This window comes from Jaculus jaculus, chromosome X (assembly GCF_020740685.1).
Source record: "Jaculus jaculus isolate mJacJac1 chromosome X, mJacJac1.mat.Y.cur, whole genome shotgun sequence".
NCBI lineage: Eukaryota > Metazoa > Chordata > Mammalia > Rodentia > Dipodidae > Jaculus > Jaculus jaculus.
The window spans coordinates 9,281,343-9,293,894 of record NC_059125.1 but is presented as its reverse complement, the minus strand read 5'-3'; the positions used below and the strand labels follow the sequence as shown (position 1 = coordinate 9,293,894).

The window sequence follows — 12,552 nt, the reverse complement described above, 5'->3', positions numbered from 1 at the left end:
GTAATAGATTAAATATTATTTTTAAAAAAGTCTTCCTGGGAGTTGGAGAGATGGCTTGGCGGTTAAGGTGCATACCTGCGAAGCCTAAGGACCCAAGTTCGATCCTCCAGGTCCCACATAAGCCAGATACACATGGTGGTGCATGTGTCTAGTGTTTGTTTGAGGTGGCTGGAGGCCCTGAAGCGCCCATTCTCTCTCTGTGTCTCTCTCTCCCTCCCTCTCTGTCTCTCTCTTTTTTGTTTTTTTGGTTTTTCAAGGTAGGGTCTCACTATAGCTCAGGCTGACCTGGAATTCAGTATGTAGTCTCAGGGTGGCCTCAAACTCAGGGCGATCCTCCTACCTCTGCCTCCCGAGTGCTGGGATTAAAGGCGTGCACCACCACGCCCAGCTTCACCTCTCTCTCTTTAATAAATAAATACATAAATAAATAAATAAATAAATAAATAAATAAATAAACAAACTTTAAAAAATCTGGAAACTTGGGCTGGAGAGATGGCTTAGCGGTTAAGAGCTTGCCTGTGAAGCCTATGGACCCTGGTTCGAGGCTCGGTTCCCCAGGTCCCACGTTAGCCAGATACACAAGGGGGCGCACGCGTCTGGAGTTCGTTTGCAGAGGCTGGAGGCCCTGGCACGCCCATTCTCTCTCTCTCTGTACCTGCCTCTTCCTCTCTCTATCTGTTGCTCTCCAATAAATAAATAAAAATAAAGTGAAAAAAAATTTTAAAAAAAATCTGGAAACCAAAATAAACCTTAAAAAAAAAGGCTTCCTGGGCTAAGGAGTTAGCTTAGTCTTTTTTTTTTTTAAAAATTTTTATTTATTTGAGAGCGACAGACACAGAGAGAAAGACAGATAGAGAGAGAGAATGGGCGCGCCAGGGCTTCCAGCCTCTGCAAACGAACTCCAGATGCGTGCGCCCCCTTGTGCATCTGGCTAACGTGGGACCTGGGGAACCGAGCCTCGAACCGGGGTCCTTAGGCTTCACAGGCAAGCGCTTAACCGCTAAGCCATCTCTCCAGCCCAAGTTAGCTTAGTCTTTAATAGCGCTTGACACATAATCATGAGAGCCTCTCTGACAGGAAACCACCAAGTTCAAATTCCCAGCACCACATACAAAGCTGGATATGACCATGCACATCTGTAATTGCAGTATATGGATGGGCAGAGGCTGGAGGATCGCTGGGTTCACTGATTTCAGATTGAGAAACTCCCTTCTCAAAAAATATGCTCACATTCTTCTCTGGCGTCTACAGGCACATACATGGGGAGCACAAATTCACACACACATGTTCATATGACATACAACACTGCATACACATACTGTACACATACACATGGAAAAAATACTTCGTATTCTTGCTGAAAGGATCAAAAAAAAAAAAAAAAACCTAATGACACCTTGCTATATCTTCATTTTCTCATTCTTTGTTACATCCCAATAAAAGTTGAGCCAACTTCCAACTGTAAACTCCTTGAGGTTTTATTTGTCAGAGAAGCATGGACTTGGTAAGTGGCTAAGTGTGATTTGAAAGAATGAGAACAAGGGAATTTGAAAGCTTGTCATAACTTCTTCACATCTTTCCTCCACCCAGAGTTGTAAAATGAGGGAGCAAGCATAACAGAGCACTCAGAGCTGCAACCAGAGTTCCAGTTAAGGGGAATGAAGTCAAGACTAGACAGCAAGAGGGCCGTGGATACTGAGGAAAAGTCATTGGGAAGAGACAACAGGAAACGGAGGAGTGTGCTTAGCATTTAAGATGGCACGAGGCCAAAGAGCTAGAAGAAACACGAAGCCACAGTTCTGGTTCAGCAGATATGAAAACTCAGACCCACAATTGAAGTTCTGAAACGTGGTTAAGTAGGAGTGAAAAACTAGCTGGAAAGGATGTGTTATGTGTTCCCCTAGTGAATCGCTTATTCTTTCAGCATGTCAAATCATGGTATTCGGACGTGGAAGAAACCTGAAGAAAGTGACTTCTTGTCTTAGAAATAAGCTGAATTTCATAAAGATTGCAACATCACTTTTTCAACGACGTTTTTAGGCCAGCACAAACGTCGCCCCGCCAGACCGCAAAGAGGCAAAGAGAGGGAGGTGAGGTTCGTGGAGCGGGCAGGCGGGGCGAAGGCGGGGCCGGGGCGGGGCTTAGGCGGGAGGGGTGTGGTCAAGGCCCACGGCTTAGGCCTGCGCGGGCTGGTGGGGCGCGGCCGGGGCGGTCCGAATGGAAATAGCGGAGCTGGACGGCCGTGGGAGGCGTGGTCACTCGGGGGCGTGGCCTGGCGCCAAGGGGGCGAGGCTTCGATGGCCGCGCTCAAGTGTTGGGTCCCCAGGAAGCTAACCTGCGAGCGGGGAGCTCAGTCCCGCGAAGAGGAACCGGTCAGGTGTGTCAGGTGAGGATGGGCGGCCGTGTGGAGTGGGAGCCTCGGGGAGGACGGACAGACCCTGAGGTGGCCCTGACTCTCCCCGCGACCCTGGACCCCACCAGTCCGGGGCTCGGATCCCGACTGCTGTTTGGTCTTGGAAGTATGGCCAGCGTTCCCGCGGGCACCCGGGACCGAGAGGCCCTCCCTGGGCGGCGGCGTTCTCACCCCAGCCCGCTTGAACACTGTGGGGCTCAGCACACTGCGGCATCTCCTTCATGGGGCTTTGCACTCGACGACGGGACAGCTGCTGTCCCGAAGAACTTGTGCGGGACGGAGGACAGGTCCTCAGGAAGGCTTGTTGCCAGAAATGGTTGAAACTAAGTTAGAAAGTCCAGCCGGCTTTGAGCTCCAAGGCTACCCATCTGTGGCTGCACTTCCAGCAACCCAGGAGCAGTAAGCTGGAGCTCACCTCCGTTGGCAGCGTGTTTCTTCTTCACCCCACCCCCACTGTGCCAGGAGTTGGGCACAGGCTCACAGGCACCCCCAGGGTTTGGAGGCATTGTTACAGTCAGTGGAGAAATCTGTGCCTTCTGCACTCTGCAGTTCTCTCTCTTGTGGCCTTTTTGTTTTGTGCCCCTTTCCCACCTAGAGTAGTACCTCCAAAATACAGAATTGTTGGTGGCTGACATTCTCTGTGGCATTCATTGTTAAATCGTTCTGCCCTCAGGCTAGTGGCAACTCGTTAATATTAATGTCAATGCCTTTCCTTTCTGTGCTTTTTTTTTTTTTTTTCTGGGAAACTTTGAGAAGTCTTAGGAGTGGAAGGGCACGCCTTAGTTTGGATAAAACTTGTTCTTTCTCTGCCACTGAAACGCGCATTGCTTTCTGCTTCTTCGTTTACTGATAACCTGACTTTTATCCACGCTGCTGTTCAAACCTGGGTTGGAAGATGGAGAGACGAGGGAGAACCATTTTTTCCTGTGAGAGAAGCTGCCTACCTCTGAACTTTCGCTGCATATTCCTCAGAAGGGCCAATGTTTGCAAATCTGTTGGAAATGAAAAGCCTTATGGCCTTTTAGGATTTTCTTCCTTGATTCGGATCTTTTAAAATCAGTACCTAGGCTAGAATTCCCTGAAAGGCCAGAAGCGGCAAGGGTAGGTACCATTCTCTGTGCCCTGTTTTCTTTAAAGACAATTTGTGATCATGCTCCCAGGGAAGAAGTGGGTGAGAGGAGGAAGCTCAGCTTTCTCCATCAAGATATGGCAACATAATCTCTAATTCAGATTTCAGGGAATTGCAAAAGGCCTGCTTCCTTTTGAAATCAGGAGGCAAGAAAATGACCAATCTGATGAGAAACAAGGAATTTCTTTCAATGCGATTGTAACCTTTAGTCAGAGTACATTTTCTTTTTGCTGTTTTGCATAGATACAGTTTAATCAGGCAGAGTTCAAACTAGTTGCCTTATAATAAATGTGCAACTTATGAACTATTCCTTAAGGGCTTTCAGACCTCTTCTTTCTTTCCTGTACATTCTTAAGCTTGCAAAACAGCAGATAAGGGCTGGAGAGATGGCTTAGCGGTTAAGCGCTTGTCTGTGAAGCCTAAGGACCCCGGTTCGAGGCTCGGTTCCCCAGGTCCCACGTTAGCCAGATGCACAAGGGGGCGCTCGCGTCTGGAGTTCGTTTGCAGAGGCTGGAAGCCCTGGCGCGCCCATTCTCTCTCTCTCCCTCTACCTGTCTTTCTCTCTGTGTCTGTCGCTCTCAAATAAATAAATAAATAATTAAAAAAAAAAAAACAGCAGATAAAGGACATGTCAGGAAAACCCAAGAAAACAGTAAACATCGAAACTTTAGCTTCCCTGTGGCTCCTTGAGCCCATTGGTACATCTTTTTATAAAAAAAAGGTTTATTTTATTTTATTTATTTGAGGGTGACAGATAGAGAAAGAGGCAGAGAAAGAGAGAATGGGTGCACCAGGGCCTCCAGCCAGTGCAAACGAACTCCAGACACTTGCACCACCTTGTGCATCTGGCTAACGTAGGTCCTGGAGAATTTAGCTTCAAACCAGGGTCCTTAGGCTTCACAGGCAAGTGCTTAACTGCTAAGCCATCTCCAGCCCACCATTGGTACATCTTTATGGACAAACTTAAACACAGACATATTTTTTCATGAAATAGGTAATGTTGGTAGTAGTCTATTGGAATGTGCTGTTTGATGGTTAAACATTGTTTACTGCTTCACAAGCTTGGACATCATGGAGTTTGGTAAATAATTTATGAATAACCAATGTCAAAGAAATGATTACACTTAATTTATCAAAAGGAAATGGGCTTAGGCCTGAGCATTAAAGACGTCGAATATTATTATCGGTAGCCTAGTGTTAGCTAAGTTGTGTTTCTATTTTTATGGATTTTCCTGGGACCTTCCATTTCATTCTTGATTCATTGTCCTTTCTCAGTCTGTTGCACCCTTAATTGTTCCTTTTTGTCAGTCTTCCTCAGTATGACTGTACATCTTGGAAAGAAGAGATTTTCCTGTGAAATCTAACTTTATAACCACTTATAAATTCCAGAGCTGCGTTGCTGACCCTCTCCTAGACCTTTTCTCTTGGCAGTCCCGTTGGCATCTGAAAACCAGTTTGATTGATGGTGAGAGCACTGTGCTTCTCTTCTCTTTCCATGTTCAGGGATTCTTATTCTACCAGCATGCCAACAGCTTTAGAATCATGAGGTCCTCTACCTCTTCACTGAGTGCAAACCCTACTCTCTTTCTTTTTGAATCAAAATGGTTACCTCTTGAACACAAAGTACCTTGTTCATCTCTACCGCCCCCTCCGAGTTCAGTGGTTCGTACTTGCTCTATTGAACTATTGAAATTTCATTTCAAACTCTGTATACCCAAGCCTGACCTACTGATTTCCTGTCTAAGACCATCACTGTGTTTTCTATCTGTGCCTGTGGCAACTGCATCCTAGTTGCTTAGGCCAAGAATATTCCAGTAATTCTTAACTCCTTTCTTTTAAATGATATAGGCTCCATCTCTAAGATATATGCAAAATCCAACCACTTGTACTATGACTTCCTTAGGTCAACTCCTAGATTAACCTAAATAATCTTCCTTCTTACCTATCTCTTCTAAGATACTCTTCAAATGAGTTTTTCTTGCTCTTTAATTTTTTCCTGCTTGGCTAGAGATTGAATCCAAGCTCTCACACATGCTAGGCAAGCACTATACTACTGACTACACCCCTAGCCCTCCCAAGGCCATTTTTTGTTTGTTTGCTTGTGTAGTTTGATTTTGTAGCCAAAGCTGGCTTCGAACTCATGGAAATCCTCCTGTCTCAGTCTTCTCAGTGCTGAGACTACAGATATGTACCACCACACCTGGCTTCAAAGTGTGTGTTTTGTTTGTTTGTGGGTTTCTTTTTTCTTTTTTTCTTTTTTTTTTTTTTTTTTGGTTTTTCCAGGTAGGGTCTCACTCTGGCTCAGGCTGACCTAGAATTCACTAAGCTGTCTCAGGGTGGCCTCGAACTCTCGGCAATCCTCCTACCTCTGCCTCCTGAGTGCTGGGATTAAAGGCATGTGCCACCACGCCCGGCTGTAGTTTTTTTTTTCTTTCTTTTTTTTTTTGAGGTACGGTCTCACTTTAGCCCAAGCTGACCTGGAATTCACTCTGTAGTCTCAGGGTGGCCTTGAACTCACAGCAGTCTTCCTACCTCTGCCTCCTGAGTACTGGGATTAAAGGTGTGCACCACCATGCCCAGATAATTGTGTGTTTTGTTTTGCATGTGTGTTTGCATGTTCATATGTGCATATGGGTATATGTGGAAAGCAGACACTGACATTGAGTATGCTCCTCACTCATTCTCCACCTTATTTTTTGCATAAATATCTTCTCTTGCCTCTCTGTCTTGTTCAGTTCTTAGTTCAAATGTTACCTTCTGAATGAGGCCAAATATAACATTCCCATTCCCCTTATTTTGCTGTACATTTTAGTATTTGAATCATCTCTACATCTGGCTTATTTATTACACTAGCTGTTTATTATGTGTCCCTCCCTTCACGTGAGTAGGGTTGCCTTCTTATTTCCCTGGATCCTAAAACAGTTTTGTGGCATTTCATAAATGTCCAACTGATATCTTGAAGATAGGAAAAAAGAGGCATCGATTGAATGAAAGATGATGAACAAAATCCCTTCCTTGGCTTGTCGGGCTGTACTCTGCTCATTCCCACCCATCCTGTATCCTGCTGCCAAAGCCATTAGAAACAATCCATGCTTCCTCCTGTGCTCGTGGAATGATATCTGACAGCCTTCCTTCCAGGTTTTTTGGAAATCTGTGTTCTCCCAAATCCATTTCAGATCCTCATCTAACTCCACCTTTTACTGCATCTGCTAGGCCAATACAATGGCAGATATTAAAGCAGTCTTGGCATGATAAGAAGGAAAATAAGACATCCTTTCCTCTTGTTTCAAAAAAAAATAAAACAGGTTTACGGGACTGGAGAGATTGCTTAGTGGTTAAAGCACTAACCTTCAGAGACTAAGGACCTAGGTTCAATTCCCCAATACCCACGTAAGCCAGATGCATAAAGTGGCACATGTGTCTGGAATTCATTTGTAGTGACGGGTGTGCCCATTCTTCCTCTTTCTCTTTCTCTCTCCACCCCCAATAAAATAAATTTAAAAATAGGTTTAAGATTCTTTTTTCAATATTGTGTGTTGCTGGAGTGAGCACGGGGTTTGTTGTTTTGATTTTTCTATTGGGCACAGAAGAAAGTCTGAAGAGTAGGGAGGTCAGCAGCATTCTTGGGGACAGTTAGAAGTTCAGACTTCTAGGTCTTTATGGGCCTTTGGATAGTCACTTTGTGGAAAGTGACAGGCAGTGAGGGTGGCATGAGATTCTCTATAGCCTTTCATATCCTTAGTCCTTAAAAGCCAACCTAAAGATCCAAAAGGAGGGACTATTTCTGGGCCAGGTGTCATGGACCACCAGTCTCAGCATTGTTATGAGACAGTGTGACTGTCAAGTGTGAGGCATTTCTCAGGCATGGCCGCGTAATGCCCTCCTTAGTCATGTATTCATCCTCAGCTGGCCTCACCTCAGTGCTTTCCTGACTAGTGGGTGAGGAGTGAGGCCAAAGTGCAAACAAATTTAAGATACCCATAAGCAGGACCCTGTTCTCTGGCTGTATGTGTAGCCATTCATCTGTATAGTTCTTGTGGCCAACAGGCATGCTCTTGGGCTTGTCTTATCACAACCTTCCCTTTGAAGGTTGAACTAGCATATAAGTTCTGCTGAGTACACATTGTATCTGGTATTATTTCTTGAAAGTTGTTACCAAGTCTCACTTGCCAAGTAGACTGTAAGCAAGAAAGGAGTCTCGTTCTTCGTTTGTTCATATCTCCTGACACTGGCATAAATCAAAGTTTTGCCTATTTCAAACTCAACTGTCCTTTCTAGCCTTAGTGCCTGGTTACCCTCCTCATGTTATCATCACACCTCAAGTTTCCCCTGTCCGTCCCTGTACCCTTCTCCTTCCTGTTGAATCATGCCAAATGCATTTACCTTCAAACTTAGAGCCTCTGCCCTCTGTGTTCTCAATGCACTAAACTGTGGCTGCCATTGTATCTAGCTTTGATTTAGAGTTACCTATTTGGGCTGGGCTTGGTGATGCATGCCTGTAATCCCAGCACTTGGGAGGCAGAGTTAGGAGGATCGCCATGAGTTCAAGGCCACTCTGAGACTGCATAGTGAATTCCAGGTCAGCCTGGGCTAGAGTGAGACCCTACCCCCCAAAACCAAAAAGGAGTTGTCTATTTGGGAATGAGGAGATGGCTCAATGGGTAAGAGTTCTTGCTGTGTAAACATGAGGACCCAACTTCAGCCCAAGAACCCACATAAAAATGCTGGCCATGGTGGCATATACCTCTAGTCCTAGTTCTGGAAATATAAAAGAGGATCCTTGGAATCACTGGTAGTCAGTCTTGCCTACTTGGTGGTCAATAAGAAACCCTGTCTCTAAAAGAGGTGATACCTGAAGTTGTTCTCTGGCCTCCTTATGCATGTACACACATTCACATGCACCCACAAGCATGAAAACACACACACACACACACACACACACACACACACACACACACACACAGATACCTGCTCAATTATGGTAAGTAAAATACGCCATCTTCAGAGGGACAAATAATGCGGTTCAACTAAAACCAAGTTCCTGGAATAGGCAAATACACAGAGACAGTAGAATAGAGGGTAGGAAGGGATGAGAGTGAGGAGGAGTTATGACATAATGAATACAGAGTTTACATTGGAGATGATGAACAAGGTTGGTGAATAGATGGAGGTGATGGTGATACAAGATTATTAATATATTTAATGCTGCTAAATTTATAAAATTACAATTGGTGAAAATGATAAATATTTTACCACAAGTTTTTAAAGGGTAGAAAAACACCAGAAGTATTGGGTTTTACTTGTAGATTACAGGCTCTGGAGGATAGGAAAGGGCATGGTCTTTTCATTTTTACCCCAGGACACTACTTTCCATAAGACAGTCATTCATAACCATTTCGGTTTGGGGATGAGAGTCGATGCAAAGTAAGTAGAGTCAAGGCCAGTTTTTTTTTTTTTTTTTTCACATCACTTAGAAATTTTTTTTTCAAGGTAGGGTTTCACTCTAGCCCAGACTAACCTGGAATTCACTTTATAGTCTCATGATGGCCTCGAATTCATGTTGATCCTTCTACCTCTGTCTCCCAAGTGCTGGGATTAGAGGCGTGCACCACTACACCTGGCACAAGTTTTTGAAATTTTATTTTAGTGTCAAATCAGTTTTATCAGGAGAAATTTCAGATGCTTGCAATTATTTGATGCTATTGGTTTTGAAAATTATATCTAGTTCTGCGAAGGGAGCTCAGTTTGAGGCCAGTCTGGGATACATCTCAAAACCCTATCTCAAAAAAAAATTGATATTAAAATTGATCCAGCCAGGCGTGGTGGCACAAGCCTTTAATCCCAGCACTCAGGAGGCAGAGGTAGGAGAATCACTGTGAGTTTGAGGCCACCCTGAGACTACATGGTGAATTCCAGGTCAGCTTGGGCTAGAGCAAGACCCTACCTCAAAAACAGTGATCCTAAGTTTCTATTTTCTTAGTTTTTGCCTTCATACCATGGGTAGCATTGTGGTATTGAGTGATAGTAACTATTATAGCATTTGTATGATACCAGCTTGTTCAGAGACTTCCTTCATAGCTTCCACTATTTAAACTCACAGAGCCAACTTCTTGTACAGTGTTGTATATTTTTCCTGCTCCTCTGGTTCTAGACTCTTGCATAAGTTTAAAAGTGCACATTATAAGCCTTGAGCTTCAACACTTCAGTTCATATAATCCTTTTATTCCACCAAACTGCAGCTATACATTATGCAGTCATGCTAAACATGGCCTCCAAATAAGACTGTAATAAAGTTATTTTTTATATTTTATTTATTTATTTGAGAGAGAGAAAGTGGCTATGCCAGGGCCTCTGGCGGCTGCACATGAACTTCCGATGCCATTGTGTGCAGCTGGCTTTACGTGGGTATTGGGGAATCAAATATGGACCACCAGGTTTTTCAAGCAAGCACCTTTAACCACTGAGCCAACTCTCCAGCCCAACTATAAAGTTCTGTTATTTTTAAAAATAAGAATATATTATTCAAGGCTGGATAGATGGGTTAGTGGTTAAGGTGGTTGCCTGTGAAGACTAAGGATCCAGGATTGATTACCCAGTACCCACGTAAGCCAGTTACACGAGGTGGTGCATGCATCTGGAGTTCATTTGCAGTGGACAGAGACCCTGGTATGACCATTCATATTTTCTCTGTCTAATAAATAAAATATTAAAAAATTAAAAATATTATTCAGGGCTGGAGAGATGGCTTAGCTGTTAAGCGCTTGTCTGCAAAGCTTAAGTACCCTGGTTCGAGGCTCAATTCCCCAGGACCCACGTTAGCCAGATGTACAAGGGGGTGCATGCATCTGGAGTTCATTTTCAGTGGCTGGAGGCCCTGGCATGCCCATTCTCTCTCTCTCTGCCTCTTTCTCTGTCTGTTGCTCTCAAATAAATAAATAAAAAGAACCAAAAAAATTTAAAAGCTTATTAACTTTAAAAAGAATATTATTCAAACTCAGTGCTGGGGAGATGGCTCGGCAGTTAAAGGCACTTGAAAAGCCTGCCAGCCCAGGCTGGATTTCCCAATATCCATGTAAAGCAGTATGCACAAAGTGGAGCATGTGTCTGGAGTGCATTTTCAGGGGTAAAAGGCCCTGGCACACTCATAATCTCTCTCTCTTACTTACTCTTTCTCTCACATACACACACAAATAAATAAAAATATTTAGGGCTGAAGAGATAGATGGCTTAGTAGTTAAGGCCTGCAAAGTCTAAGGACCCAGGTTCAATTCCCCAGGTCCCATGTAAATCAGATGCACAAGGTAGCACATGTGTCTGGAGTTTGTCTGCAATGGCTGGAGGCCCTGGCATGACCATTCTATCTCCACATCTTCCTCTTTCTCTCTCTCTCTCTCAAATAAATAAATATTAAAAATATTTTAAAGTATTCCAACTGAAAATAAATGATACATGTTCAGTACAGATGTAATTCTTTTTGAATAGTTTTTATGTTTGTTTGTTTTTGTTTTTCGAGGAAGAGTCTCACTTTGGCCCAGGCTGACCTGGAATTCACTATGTAGTCTCAGGGTGGCCTCGAACTCATGGCAATTCTTTTACCTCTGCCTCCCGAGTGCTGGGATTAAAGGCGTGCGCCACCACACCCAGCTTTTGAATAGTTTTGATCCAGGTTGGCTGAATCCACAGATGCCAACACAGGGTGTTCACTGTATAAATTTGAAGTTTTCCATAATAAAAACTTGTGAAAAATAAAGTAGAATCAGATGCTAAATTGACGTGGTTATGAAACCCTGTAAGGCTTCTCAGTTAATTCAGTTAAAGAAGGTATGTGAAAACAAGGTGTTATTATCTCAAGATAGTATGAAGATAGTCTTTAAAAAGTTTCCTATCAGGGTGCTGGAGAGATAGCTTAGTGGTTAAGCACTTGCCTATGAAGCCTAAGGACCCCAGTTCGAGGCTCGACTCCCCAGGACCCACATAAGCCAGGTGCACAAGGGGGGCATGTGTCTGGAGTTCATTTTCAGTAGCTGTAGGCCCTCGCACACCCATTCTCTCTCTATCTGCCTGTTTTTCTGTCTGTCGCTCTCAAATAAATAAATAAAAATGAACAAAAAATTATTTAAAAAAGTTTCCTATCAGACTGTGCTTGAAATCTTTAGTCAAACTTTTGTGTGTCTTAAATAAGGCATATTTTGGCACACGTGCTCCCTCCAAAAAGGTATATACACAAACATGCAGGTACAACAATAAACAAGTGTGGCTTTAAGCTTGGTTTGAGAATTTCAAGCATCTTTTGGGCAATATAGACACACTTTTATTTTTTTTGTAAACATTAATAGGTCTTCATTCAATGTAAGCTGAACTGTACAAGGATTTGCATTTACTGAAGTATCTCAAGTTACTACAACAGTGACTTGGCACATATTAGGTACACCTTAAGTAACTGATTGGTAAATATAAAACATTTTGCTTAATTTATGAGCATGAGATGATTAGTTTTAAATAAAAATACAGGCAGTGGATTCCATTAAAATATTTGAAGAATAAAATTGCATATTTATCCAATTGTGGTGGCATACACCTTTAATCTCAACACTCGAGAGACTGAAGTAGGAGGATCACCATGAATTTGAGGCCAACATGGGCTACAAAAAAATATCCAGGTCAGCCTGGACAAGCATGAGACCTACCTAAAAAAATTTCTTATGTTCTGAAAATTGACAACTTTCTAAAAATCATTATTCCTTAAAATGTTATAACTGAGCTGGAGAGATAGCTCATTGGTTAAGGCGCTTGCTTGCAAAGCCTAACTACCTAGGTTCAATTCTCCAATACCTAGGTAAATCCAGATGCACAAAGAGGTGCATGCATCTGGAGTTTATTTGCAGTGGCTGGAGGCCCTGGCACACCCATTCTCTCTGTCTCTCTTTGCTTGCAAATAAATAAAAAACTTTAAATACTATAACTATTTACATTGTATTAGGAGACTGCTGTGGTGGTGCACATCTATAAT

The 12,552-nt window shown here is 43.3% G+C and overlaps 1 protein-coding gene across 1 annotated transcript in view; it reads left to right on the top strand.

The window, feature by feature from the left end:
• Positions 1-2,272: 2,272 nt before the first annotated feature.
• Positions 2,273-12,552, top strand: part of Ca5b (carbonic anhydrase 5B) — a 55,575-nt gene continuing 45,295 nt past the window's right edge. Inside the window, exon 1 of the mRNA XM_004671468.3 lies at positions 2,273-2,386. The gene's annotated coding sequence lies outside the window, so the exon portion shown is untranslated. The remainder of the gene's footprint in view (positions 2,387-12,552) is intronic.